Below are 12,351 nucleotides of genomic sequence, written 5' to 3' on the forward strand. Positions count from 1 at the left end.
AGTGGCTAACCAATTCTCCCAGCACCATTTGTTGAATAGGGATTCTTGTCCCCAGAGTATATTCTTTCCCGCTTTGTCGAAAATTAGGTGACTATATGAGGATGGTTCTATATTTGGATTTTCTGTTGTGTTCCACTGGTCTGTGTCCCTGCACTTGTGCCAATACCAGGCTGTTTTAAGAACCACGGCCTTGTAGTATAGTTTGAGGTCTGGCAAATTAATACCTCCCATTTTGTTTTTATTGCTTAAAATTGCTTTTGCTATACGGGGTCTTCTTTGATTCCATACAAAGTGTATAATTATTTTCTCTATGTCTGTAAAGAATGATGTTGGTAATTTAATAGGGATTGCATTGAATCTGTAGATCACTTTGGGTAGTATAGACATTTTAACAATGTTGATTCTTCCGATCCACGAGCATGGTATATTTTTCCATCTATTTGCAAGTTCTGCTATTTCTTTTCTCAGTGTTTCATAGTTTTCCTTATAGAGGTCCTTTACCTCTTTAGTTAGATATATACCTAGATATTTTATTTTCTTTGTTGCTATTTTGAAGGGTATTGAGTCTTTAATTTGGTTTTCCGATTGACTGTTATTGGCATATATAAATGCCTCTGATTTGTGTATATTAATTTTGTAGCCTGAGACTTTGCTGTATTCGTTAATCAATTCCAGGAGTCTCTTGGTTGAATCTTGGGGGTTTTCCAGATATAACATCATATCATCAGCAAAAAGTGAGAGTTTGATCTCTTCCTTCCCTATTTGGACTCCCTTGATTCTGCTCTCTTGCCTGATAGCTCTCGCAAGGACTTCCAATACTATGTTGAAAAGTAATGGAGACAATGGGCAGCCCTGTCTGGTTCCAGTTCTAAGTGGGAGTGCTTTCAGTTTTTCCCCATTCAGTATGATGTTGGCTGTGGGTTTGTCATATATGGCTTGTATCATTTTTAGGTAGGTTCCATCAATGCCTATTTTGTTAAGCGTTTTTATCATAAAAGGGTGTTGAATTTTGTCAAATGCTTTTTCTGCATCTAATGAGAGTATCATATGGTTTTTGTTTTTGCTTCTATTTATGTGGTGAATTACATTTATAGATTTACGTATGTTGAGCCACCCCTGCATCTCGGGGATGAAGCCCACTTGGTCGTGGTGGATTACTTTTTTGATAAGTACTTGGATTCGATTTGCTAGTATTTTATTGAAAATTTTTGCATCTATATTCATGAGGGAAATTGGTCTGTAGTTCTCTATTTTTGTTGTGTCCTTTCCAGGTTTTGGTATCAATGTTATATTGGCTTGGTAGAACGTGTTGGGGAGAACTCCATCCTTCTCAATATTGGAGAATAGTTTATGTAGGATGGGCACCAGTTCTTCTTTGTATGTATGGTAAAATTCAGGTGTGAACCCATCTGGACCAGGGCTTTTCTTTTTGGGAAGGTTTTTTATTGCTGTTTCGATTTCAGTTCTTGATATTGGTCTGTTCAGGTACTCTATTTCTTCCTGGTTGAGCCTGGGAAGACTATGTGTTTCTAAAAATTTGTCCATTTCCTCCACGTTCTCCAGTTTGTGTGCATAAAGATTTTTGTAGAATTCATAGATGATATCTTGTATCTCTGTAGCATCGGTTGTGATTTCTCCTTTCATGTTCCTAATGGAGGTTATTAGAGATTTTACTTTTGTGCTCTTGGTTAGTCTAGCCAGAGGTGTGTCTATTTTGTTTATCTTTTCAAAGAACCAACTTTTTGTTTTATTAATTTCCCTTATAGTTTCTTTGTTGTCCTTTTCATTTAGTTCTGATTTGATCTTAGTAGGAAAAGCTCTTCTATATATTGGCCTATCCGAAGATTTTATAAACAAGATCCCAAGGGCAATCACAGCAGCAACAAAAATAAATAAATGGGACTTGATTAAAATTAAAAGCTTCTGCATAGCCAAGGAAATAATCAATAGAGCAAGTAGACAACCTACACCATGGGAAAAAATATTCACATGCTATACATCCAATGAAGGACTAATAACCAGAATCTATAAAGAACTCAAGCAAGTCAGTACAAAAAAAAAAAAAAAAATCAAACAACCCTATTAGATTTGAGGTTACCCAGGGATCTTGCTGTAATTTAGCATAGATCTTGGAGAACTTGTCTCACATAGATTAGTTTTGTTGCTAGTTGTTCTGAACAAAGAAAACCCTGAATCATCCACATACAAAGTAGCCTGAGCTTCCCCAATCACTGTCAAGCACCCCTACACAACATCTTGATAGTCTATAATCTTGCAACAGCTGAACTGGAGTTGAAGCTGCAAAGCTCACAAAATAAATAAGAAAGCCAGAATGAGACAACACAGGTAGGAAATCGTAGCAGTTAATCTTAATACATCTTTCCTCAGTTAGGATAAACTCTAATATACCTGATGTGGGAGGTAGAAAGCTACGCTAGTACAAGCTGGGTCTTCTGCTGAATTTGTCATCAAATACCAAGGAAAAATAAGAAGCGATGTTGATTTTATTTTTAAAAAGCCTCAGGAGTTATGCTATTGTAAAGAGACATGGCTGAAGAGGTGAAAAACAGATTCCCCATTTTGAGTTCTCTGAGGCAAAGTCCACAATCAGCTGCTCTGCAATGGAGGTCAGTCACACCGTTAGCTCCAGCAACATCAGGAGAGGCAATAGTGCAGTTCCTCCACTCAAAGATATTCTCCCTTACCCACTTCAGGACTACCGGCTCTGCATACACAGTGTCCACTGGGATATCAAAAAAGATGTGAGTTTGAGAAATACGTAGGTCCATGGTGATAACATGATTTGCACTCTTCATAGTTGGCACATTTGCAACAAGCTTGTCTGAGATTGGAGCCCGGCTCTTACTCCTTTTATCCTGCCGGGCATAAGGGAAGCATGCGATGACTGCAGTAACACGGCTGGCTGAAACAATTTTGCAAGTAGTAATCATGATCAAAAGCTCCATTAAGTTGTCATTGGTTTTGCCACAACCACTCCGAACAATGTAGACATCCTCTCCATATACATTTTTGCCAATTTCCAAGCAGGTCTCCTAGTTACCGAATTTCTTAGTCACCACTTTGCCTAGCTCCAGGCCCAGGCAGTTAGCAGTTTTCTGAGATAAGTCCTGGTTGGAGCTGCCACTGAAGATTTTGATATTTGGCATCTTGGCCAATTATCCTACACACTCTTCACTAAGTGATCATTGCCACTACAAAGACCAGAATCAAAGTTGGCCCAGAGACTCACTACTAACCGCTTAGAATTGCTAAGATAAATTCCCATCATCTCATTAAAATTCTAAAATAGCTATTTAATTACATTTATCAATATTTTCTTTCTTTAAGAAAGACCTTCCTTACCACAAGGTCAAAAACATTTTTGCTTTATTTTCTTCAAAAACATTTATAATATCACTGACTCGTTATCTTATTGATTTATTCATTTGGCTTTACATTTTGATCTTTAATTCTTCTGGAATTTATTTTTGTGTGTGTGAAAGACTTGGGGTGGAAGTTGGGAAACAATTTTCCATAGGTCTTTCATATCCATCTGTCTTGCAAGAAAAGCAATACCTGAATTTTTTGTTTGTTTGTTTCAGATGATATTCAAGAATGCTAGTATAGTAAACAGTCTTGGAATATGAAGAGAATGCTTTTCTCTAAAGCAAGGGACCAGCATGCTTACTGTCCATTACATAAGAATTGAGTTCCCTAAGAAAAGGATTCCTCTCTGTAATGCAACATACATTTGGCAAGATGTCTCCAAACCTCTTTGTGAAAACCTGGGTGAATTGACCAATGGGAAACTGAATAAAAAATTAAGACACTGCCCACTGCCATTGCAGCGAGTAACAACATGTACTTCATCTCTAACCCAAGAATTTTATATCTGCCACCATAATCCATCAAACTGTAACAGGCTAATGTGTTAATTTACAAGTAGGGTAAAATCACTGACCCTTCACAATTTTTGAGAGTTTGGAATCTAATTTTATATTTTCCCAAACCAATATCAGTTATTTGAAAAATTATTACCTTCTAGCCTTATCCTAGTAGTTGAAATGTCATCTTGATCATATATTAAATTTCTTGCTGAACTATTTTTATTGGTTTAGGTAGTGTATCAGTTGATTTTCTGGGATCTTCTAGATAGATTTGAAGGCAGTTATTACAATGGTGATAGAGGCTGGACAAATACAAACTTATTCAATGTCTATTTTACTTCCATATTTTATTCCTGGAAAAGCTAGAAAAATTTGATAATCAAAGACCAATATAATGAGAAGACTTAGATAAAGAAACTGTAAGTTTCTCAATGAGTTCTAGGTTGGTTGTTTGGTTGGTTGTTTTTTTAAGTACATTATATCCAGTTGTGGCCCAGTAAAATTTTAACGACTAATTCTCTGGAAGAAAGTCTGTGGGAAGAAGCTCTAATTTGTACTGTTCACAGATTTACATACTATAATTACTCTTATCATGACCAATTTCAAGCTACCAACATTATATTACTGAACACAGAGTTAGAAGAGATAGTAGCCTACCACCATACAGTATTCTCACCTAACAGATACGATAGATGCAAATAACATCAGGATCATATAGTAAAATAATTAGGAAACAATGAGTTTTATTTTTATTATGTTTATTTTATTATATATTTATATATTTATTTTTAAATAATTGCCATGCTTAACAACTGCTCACAAATTCCTGAAAATATAGAGAACAGAAATGAGGTCAGAAATATGAATGAGAGGATTTAAGCAATAATTCTGCATTCAAACAAAATGCATGCCTAAATAATATGACTTACATTGACTTTTATTTGTTTCCAGGACAGAAGAAAAAGAAAAACAGAATAGGCAAATTACATTCAAAATATTATCCACTACTTTGTTCACATAGTTTTTCCTAATCCCTGCTTCTAACAAGACTTTGGAAAACTGAAATGACTATATCTTTCAGTTACATCCATTCTGTCTTGATTATACAGATGTTGCCTAATTTTTTAAAAGGCGATTAACATCCTTGTCTCTACTATGCTCCAATATTTATGTTGATTCTGTCTTTGGTGATTTAAAAATGCTCCGATGAACAGTAATTGGACAACATCTGAGACCAAGCATTTAAACCTTCAATCCAAAGAAGATAGATCTCCAGAAAGTTCTGAGTAAAGACAGCATACAGTATTGGAAAAAAAGAGCAATAACCTTAATTCTAGTTTGTGCTACCACAAATCCAGGAGTTTATATAACATACGTAACTAATCTTGTTTGTAAAAAAGGGGAGAGCCAAAAAAAAATTTAAATCATCAAATATTGATGGCCATGAACTACGAAGCCAAGCAGAATGCATGGCACAAACTGACCTAATTTTCTTCAAAGAAGAAATAGGATTTCTAGAGGTTTCTTTTTAATCCTTTAATAACTGTCTTCCTGCACATCCCACTTCATGGGATTCAAGGAAGTTGAAACTTATTTTAACTGGGCAATGGAGTCAGAAGGGAAATTTTATAGGAAGCTAATTAAAATTATAAACTTACAAGAGAGAGCTGGATACGACTGATTTTATACATCATAGCCAAACACAACAAGGAAAGCTAAAGAATTTTTTTTCTTTAATTTAGGAGTAGGGAGCGAAGAAAGTTGAGACAAAGAAACCTCATGGAGGCAAAAACAAGCATATGGAAAAAGTTACTTAAAACATAAATGCTGAACTATACCAGAATGTTTGACAAGCAACTTATTTTTGCAGACAAAGGCATGAGAAAGAGGAATGTAAAGGAAGCAAAAAATGAAGATGAGAAAAACAAAATCAAGTCAAACAGGCTTTTTGGATGCTTGTGTAACTCCTACATTTATGTAAAAGAAGAATTTCTTTGCCTTAATGAAAAGAAATTATATCCCCAATGATTATAAAAAGTATTCTCACCATCATGAAATCCAGTACGCTGACATCATTTGAAATGTGATTGCAAATAGAGTGTCTTAAAGATTTGCATGGCTCACTAGATGAAGTAAAATTAAATACAGCTTTGATCTCCAAATCTTCTTAAGAGTTGGTAAAGTATTTTAGAGAGCAAATGCTGTTTAAAGTATTTAACATGAACGATCCTTTTGATGACAGAATTCTACTGCAAACACCTAGGTATAAAGTTACTTTAAAAAAAAAAGTTAATATAATGCACACTAAAAGCTTTCATTTTGATCTGACTACAGCATAGCAGTACTTTCCACATAGATTGCTTATGGTTTTCATGAATAGAATACTGTCCTCTTCTTGCCAATAAATACTACTCTGTGTCTAGCATTTTATTTTCCTTGACGGGAGAAAAAGCAAATATAAATACTAAAAAAAAAAAACTGGATAAAGTGAGTCAATGTATATAATCAAATAGCCAAGATATAAAAACCTGGAGAAATCACTTAGCTTACTCTGCTCTAAGTCAAAAAATTGACTTCATTAATAATTTGAAAATTTCCAATGAACATAAAATATTCTAATGGAATTTACATGGCCTGAGATTTGGACACAAATAATTGTGTCATCATGAATAGCATTGGGTATGTAATAATGATTATTTCTTCTTCTTCTGAAATATATTGAGATAAAGGTAATTACTACATCACAAATAAACATAACCCTACATATTGAATCTAGGAAACCCAAAGTAATACATTTCAATTAGTTTTTCTCCTTTGAATATGTCATTCTTTGAATATTATATGTTGAATATTATACTAATATTCAAAGAAGACATTTATATTTCTCCTTGCTTCTTTCATTCTCAATATCATAAAATTAATTTGACTTATTAAAAAAAATTCTGGTTCTTGTTCTCGTGTTATATTATTCCACTGTAATTAAGTACAATATGGAGATAGTCACTTTTACTTCAATGGTACAGTTGGCATAAATAGTACATTCCAGTTTCAGTTATCCCCATAACCTGAGTGATTTTTTCCATTTACATCATTAAAATGCACTCTTTTTGGTACGTAGTTCTGTGGCCTTTAACAAATGCATGAAATTGGGTATCCACCACCACAGTCATAATACAGGACATTTCCATTACTCCACAATTTCTTCATGCCTTCCTTTCGCGGTCAACCTGAAGGTGTTTTTTGACCTGCTACACCATTCCAGTCTTGCAGCTGACCCTTTTTCTAGATATTGTAGTCATGTAAGAAAATAAATTGCTTTTTAAAGTTTAAGATTTGGTTATGGCTTTGTTCACTGGAATCTAAAATATCTCTAATTGATTCAAAGCCTAGAAGAAATAATTCACAGAAATAAGATTGTTTTACCTGGAAAAGAAAGGTTTTAGTTGGAACATGAAATCTATCTTTCAATAGTAGATAAAGAAGCATTAGATCACTCCAGGTAGCAAAACTGGATCAAAAATTTGAATGGAGTATTCAAGAAAAAGTAGAACATATGTCCAGCATTTGGGGAAAAGAAGTAAAACAGTCATTGGGATTTGGACTAAAGTATGTGTCTTCTAAGAGTAACAACCTTTTATTTTATAATTCTGTGAAGGAATGGTGAAGAAGTTATGCATGAAGAATTTAAAAGACTCAGTGAATAAGAAGTTACCATACAAAGGGCAACTGAATAGGTGAATATTAGAGAAATATGTGAACAATGTCAGACAAAAAATTAAGAGAAAAAACCCAATAAGGAAAGAGAATGCAGCACAGCAGGGTTGGAATAGTCCTGATATTTGCAGTTGCAAAACATGGATCTTGGTTTCATTTCTCTTATAGCATGTTAATGGGTTTGTATGACCATGACCAAATCATTTAAATTTTCTCATATCCTGACCTGAAAATCAATAATAACAACAAAACCCCTATTTATGTCAAATGGTTGTTTTAAAGATCAAACAAGATATTTTATCTAAAAGAATTCCTTTAAAAGTTTTACATAAACATTACTATTTTTCCTTTTACTATTGTTATCATATGTGGAGGTTAAAGAATGGCTAAATATAGATATACATTATAGAAGCAGAAATATATTCCAAGAGCTTAGACTGTCAAGATAGAAGACAGAGTTTTGGGAGTTATGCATAGGAAGAAGGCAAAAGCATTGTTTTTCAATCTGAGGCTGTCTTTATGGATATTGGTTATTTCATACAATCTAAGTTTGTGTGAAATTATCTCATAGTATTCAGTTCCTCATTCCCCTATTCTCCCTAAATCCCCATTAGTCTTGGGAGTAATAGGTGACATCAACTATCTCAAGGGTTTTACTCATGTCCATATTTCCTGAAGCCCTGGGGAGATTTTCATGCAACAGCAATGAACTCTTGAGTTGGAAGGGAACTTCCCTAGTAGTAAGAAGACTGTTCACAGAAGGTCAATGAAGTCCAGAGCTGTGCTCCAAAGGCAGCTGTCTTAATCTTCTTGGGGGCAAGGAAAACTTTAGACATTTGGAAGGAGAATTCTTAGCAAGGGAGCTTACTTGTCAGAAAAGACTATATTAATAAAACCTTATTAGCAAACCAGAGAGAAGTCTGAGTATTCTTTAACTGGGATCATTTCCTATTCAGTGGCAAAATGCACTGAGTGTTTTGTTTGGATTGAAGTTGCATGAAACATGAATATCAGAAAAATTCCTTAAAAGTCTAGGTTTGAGAGTGCATATAGAGTGTAGCTGAGCAACCAAAAAAATTATATTTATCCAGGGAAAGGGGAAGTGTGAAAGGACATGTGCTTAAAAAAATATATGTGTATCGTAAACAGTTGTATAGAGAACCTATTGCAAATGCAGAAAAGCAAATCAGTGACAGCCTGGAATATATTTAGAAGAAAGAAGGATGTTATAAAAGGCAACTAAAAAAGGAATTTTGTGACTCATATACCTCTCTAATTATGACATTGGATTAACAGATACACCATTTCTGATACAGAAAATATATATGAAATCTACCACTAATTGGCAGAGAAAGTTCAAATGATGGGGCACTAGAAAAATATAACTAAACAAATTAAAAAGATAAGTCGGAAATTCAAATGCAAACATCTCACTCCTTTCTGCCCTATGTTCCCAACATTCAGCCCACAAACTCTACCTGTGCCCATGCAGGCAGACAGAGGTACAGGGGTCATTAACTTCACTTTGAGTAAGATTACAATGTGGTGGTGACATACTGGAGAGCACATTCAAAAACAAGTTTTATTTTGTTTTGTCTCGTTTTGTTTTGTTTAGCTGTATAGGTTGTTTGGTACACTCATTTGCAATCAATGCACTTGAATGACTTCATTCATATGCTCACATTTTACTTTAGAGGGTAATATCAGTTACTGTTTAGGGAAACTCTACTAGGCAGGCCAAGTCAGCCTTGAGCCCAAAGAAAACAGCCATATCCAATCTCTACAAATCTATAAGAATGAATGGGAAAAAAAAGTATAGTTTTTAGGCTCTTCTTTTCTTATCTCCCTAGCACCAAGCAAAATCTTCAAAACAGTCTAGAAAATGGCTAGAATTCAAATTGTCTCAATGTCAACAACTTATATGTACTTTGGGGGTTATTCAGGTATATGACAAATGTGTTCATGATCAAGTTCTCTCCAGCTGATGCCACAGCCACTGTGCTGCCCATCTTTGCCAGTATTCCCCCAGAAAGAGCAAAGAAAAAGACCTGGTTTCTGCTGGCATCATCTGTGGGTGCTGAAGGACTCTCAGCCATGCTGTACACTTCTGTGAGAATGGCTGGTGGCAGAATGGGGTTAGTGTACAACATATTTTACTCAGCTTAGTGAAATGCGTCTTTTAGGTTTTACTTCAAACCCCTCTCCCACTGGGCTCTAAGCATAGACCCCAGCCAAGGTGAGAGTACTCATGGTTCCTCTTTCTATCCAAAACCTAAGGCTCTCCTGTCTAGTTTAAGCCCATTGTGCCTGGCAAATTATTCTGTTAACTATTAGTTTGTCGTCATTGTCATCCTTGTCATGGTTACTGTTTTTTGTTGATAGAGGCCTCAAAACCACCTTCCTGACACTTTTTTGTTTTGACAGATATGCTCAAAGTACAGGGTCTTTTCCAAGAGGCTCTTCTATCCAGTGCAAATGAGCTTCTTTTGGACCCTGAACTGCTAGCTAACCAAATATGCCCGGATGTACATGAGCCCCAGCAGTGGGCTGAAGCTGTTTCAAGTTGTTTCCTGTGTCCTTTCAACATTCAGGCTTATCTTGAACTTTCCCTGCCTAGGCCTAAAGTCAACCACTCTTACAAGTTGGTATCATTTATTTAATTGAAGAATGATATTTAGAAATCAATATATGGAAAGTAGCTGTGTTCATTACTATTGAGGCATTACCGCTTCTCAGTTAGCAAAGCTAAGCAATTATATATATATATATATATATATGTCTGTATATATCTGACTTGAACCTAATACCACAGAGTTTATTCTAGTATTCCCCCTTTTCATATTTGTAACTATTTTCTCTAACAATGACAAACCTAGTTCTCATTATCCACAATATATTTACACACTTTTGTGAAACAAAGTACATGGCCACCAAACCACTCCAGAAGACTGTCATCCAATGAGGGATGTTTCTGCTGCAGTAAGAAGGGCCACTGGAGCAAGGCATGCCCGGACCCTCCATGTCACCCATGCTGCTATTTGGAAAGAACTTGGGTAAACCTCTACTCAGAGGCTGCTAATAGGAAGAAAAGAATGGCATAGAAGAAAGAATGAAGGAGTGACACTCTGAGTGTATCTCTTTGCTTAGTTTGATTTTCAGTATTTTAGTGATGTTTCATGTATATACAATATGAGTAAATAATTAAAATCAATTACGACATGGCAAGAACCCAATATAAGAAAAAAAAATAGTAAGAAACAAACAAACAAAAACCTGTATTATAGATAATTGACATAACTGCCCTAAAGGGGTAGAGAAGAAAAAAATTAACTTTAGAAAACAGCATTTGATTTGATATTGTAAAACCAAAACCAAAAATAAATGTACATTAATATGGTGCTATATCTAGCAAATTTTTCTTCACAATGTTATGGGTCAGCAAATCTAAAGCTAATTTATTTGCAGCCGTGAAGAAAACTAATACTCCTAGTACTGAGGAAAAAGATCTGGACTGTTAATGAAGTCATGGAAATATCAACTGTGAGTATTGACCAACCTTGAGTGTGCCTTGCCTCCAAACTTTTTATTATGTCAAGTAATAAATTCCTTGGTGTTCAGGCTAAGTTGACTAGTGTTTAGTATTATTTAAAGCTGGCATTGCTAATAAAATTAAATGTACATTTTAGTTCTGTTTCTTTTCTCTGAGCTTCTTCTTTTACCAATATAATAGTAGAAGAAGAGATCAGATCATCTCTTGAAGCTTCTTTGTGTAGATGCTACAAAAAAATAACACAAACTAAGGTCTAGATGAATGCTAATTTTGAAAGGAAATATTATACTAAATAGATAAAAAAATCTTAAGAAAATGTAGAGTTTTGCCAATAAGCCAATAAGTAATTTTAATAGTTCTTAAAGTGTCATATTTTGTTTTTGAAGAAAAATAGCTCCCCCAAAGCTTGATTGTATTATTATTATTACCATTTTTATTATTTTGGCAAACTCTTTACTTTCCCACAAATGATCAAAATTCTAAATTAGTATCATATGAATTGATCATTTTGTCCACCTCCTAAATTGTTAATGATATTACCAGTAGCATCTGTGTCACATTTTATATTCCTTTTTTCAAGCTTCACTAAAAATACCTGAATTAATTTCATGAGTCTGTCAAAAGGAATAAATTACAAGCTTTTTAAACCCAAAATGTTCAAAAAAATCAGGAAGTAAACAGGATATAAAATAATACCATACTTTCTTTATTTTATTATTTATTTATGTTAGAGGTAGGGTCTTGCTCTGTTGTCCAGGCTAGAGTGCAGTAGTGCAATCATATCTCATTGAAGCCTTGAACTCCTGGGCTCAAGTGATCCTCCTGCCTCAGTCTCCCATGTAGCTAGGACTATAGGCGCATGACACACAGCTGGCTAATTTTTTTTTTTTTTTTTTTTTTTTTTTTTGGTAGAGACAGAGTCTCACTATGTTGCCTAGTTTGGTCTCAAATTCCTGCCCTCAAGCAATTCTCCTGCCTCAGCTTCCCAAAGTGTGGGGGTTATAAGCAGGAACCACCATACCAGGCCTCGCCCTTTCTTTTAAAGTTCATTAGAGAGAAACTAAAGTTCAATATTTGAATTCTCCATTAAAATTCAGTAAGCTCATGTTAACGTCATTTTACTGCAAATGTTTGCAATTTAAGTCAATTAATAATGGCATTCTTTCATTTAATCAAAAAGTTTAAAATGTAATACATGGA

The 12,351-nt window shown here is 34.7% G+C and overlaps 1 pseudogene; it reads right to left on the reverse strand.

The window, feature by feature from the left end:
• Nucleotides 1-2,510: 2,510 nt before the first annotated feature.
• LOC138398765 (ribose-phosphate pyrophosphokinase 1-like) lies at nt 2,511-3,167 on the reverse strand (annotated as a pseudogene).
• Between the last annotated feature and the right edge of the window lie 9,184 nt (nt 3,168-12,351).

This window comes from Eulemur rufifrons, chromosome 18, assembly GCF_041146395.1.
Source record: "Eulemur rufifrons isolate Redbay chromosome 18, OSU_ERuf_1, whole genome shotgun sequence".
In the NCBI taxonomy this organism is placed as follows: domain Eukaryota; kingdom Metazoa; phylum Chordata; class Mammalia; order Primates; family Lemuridae; genus Eulemur; species Eulemur rufifrons.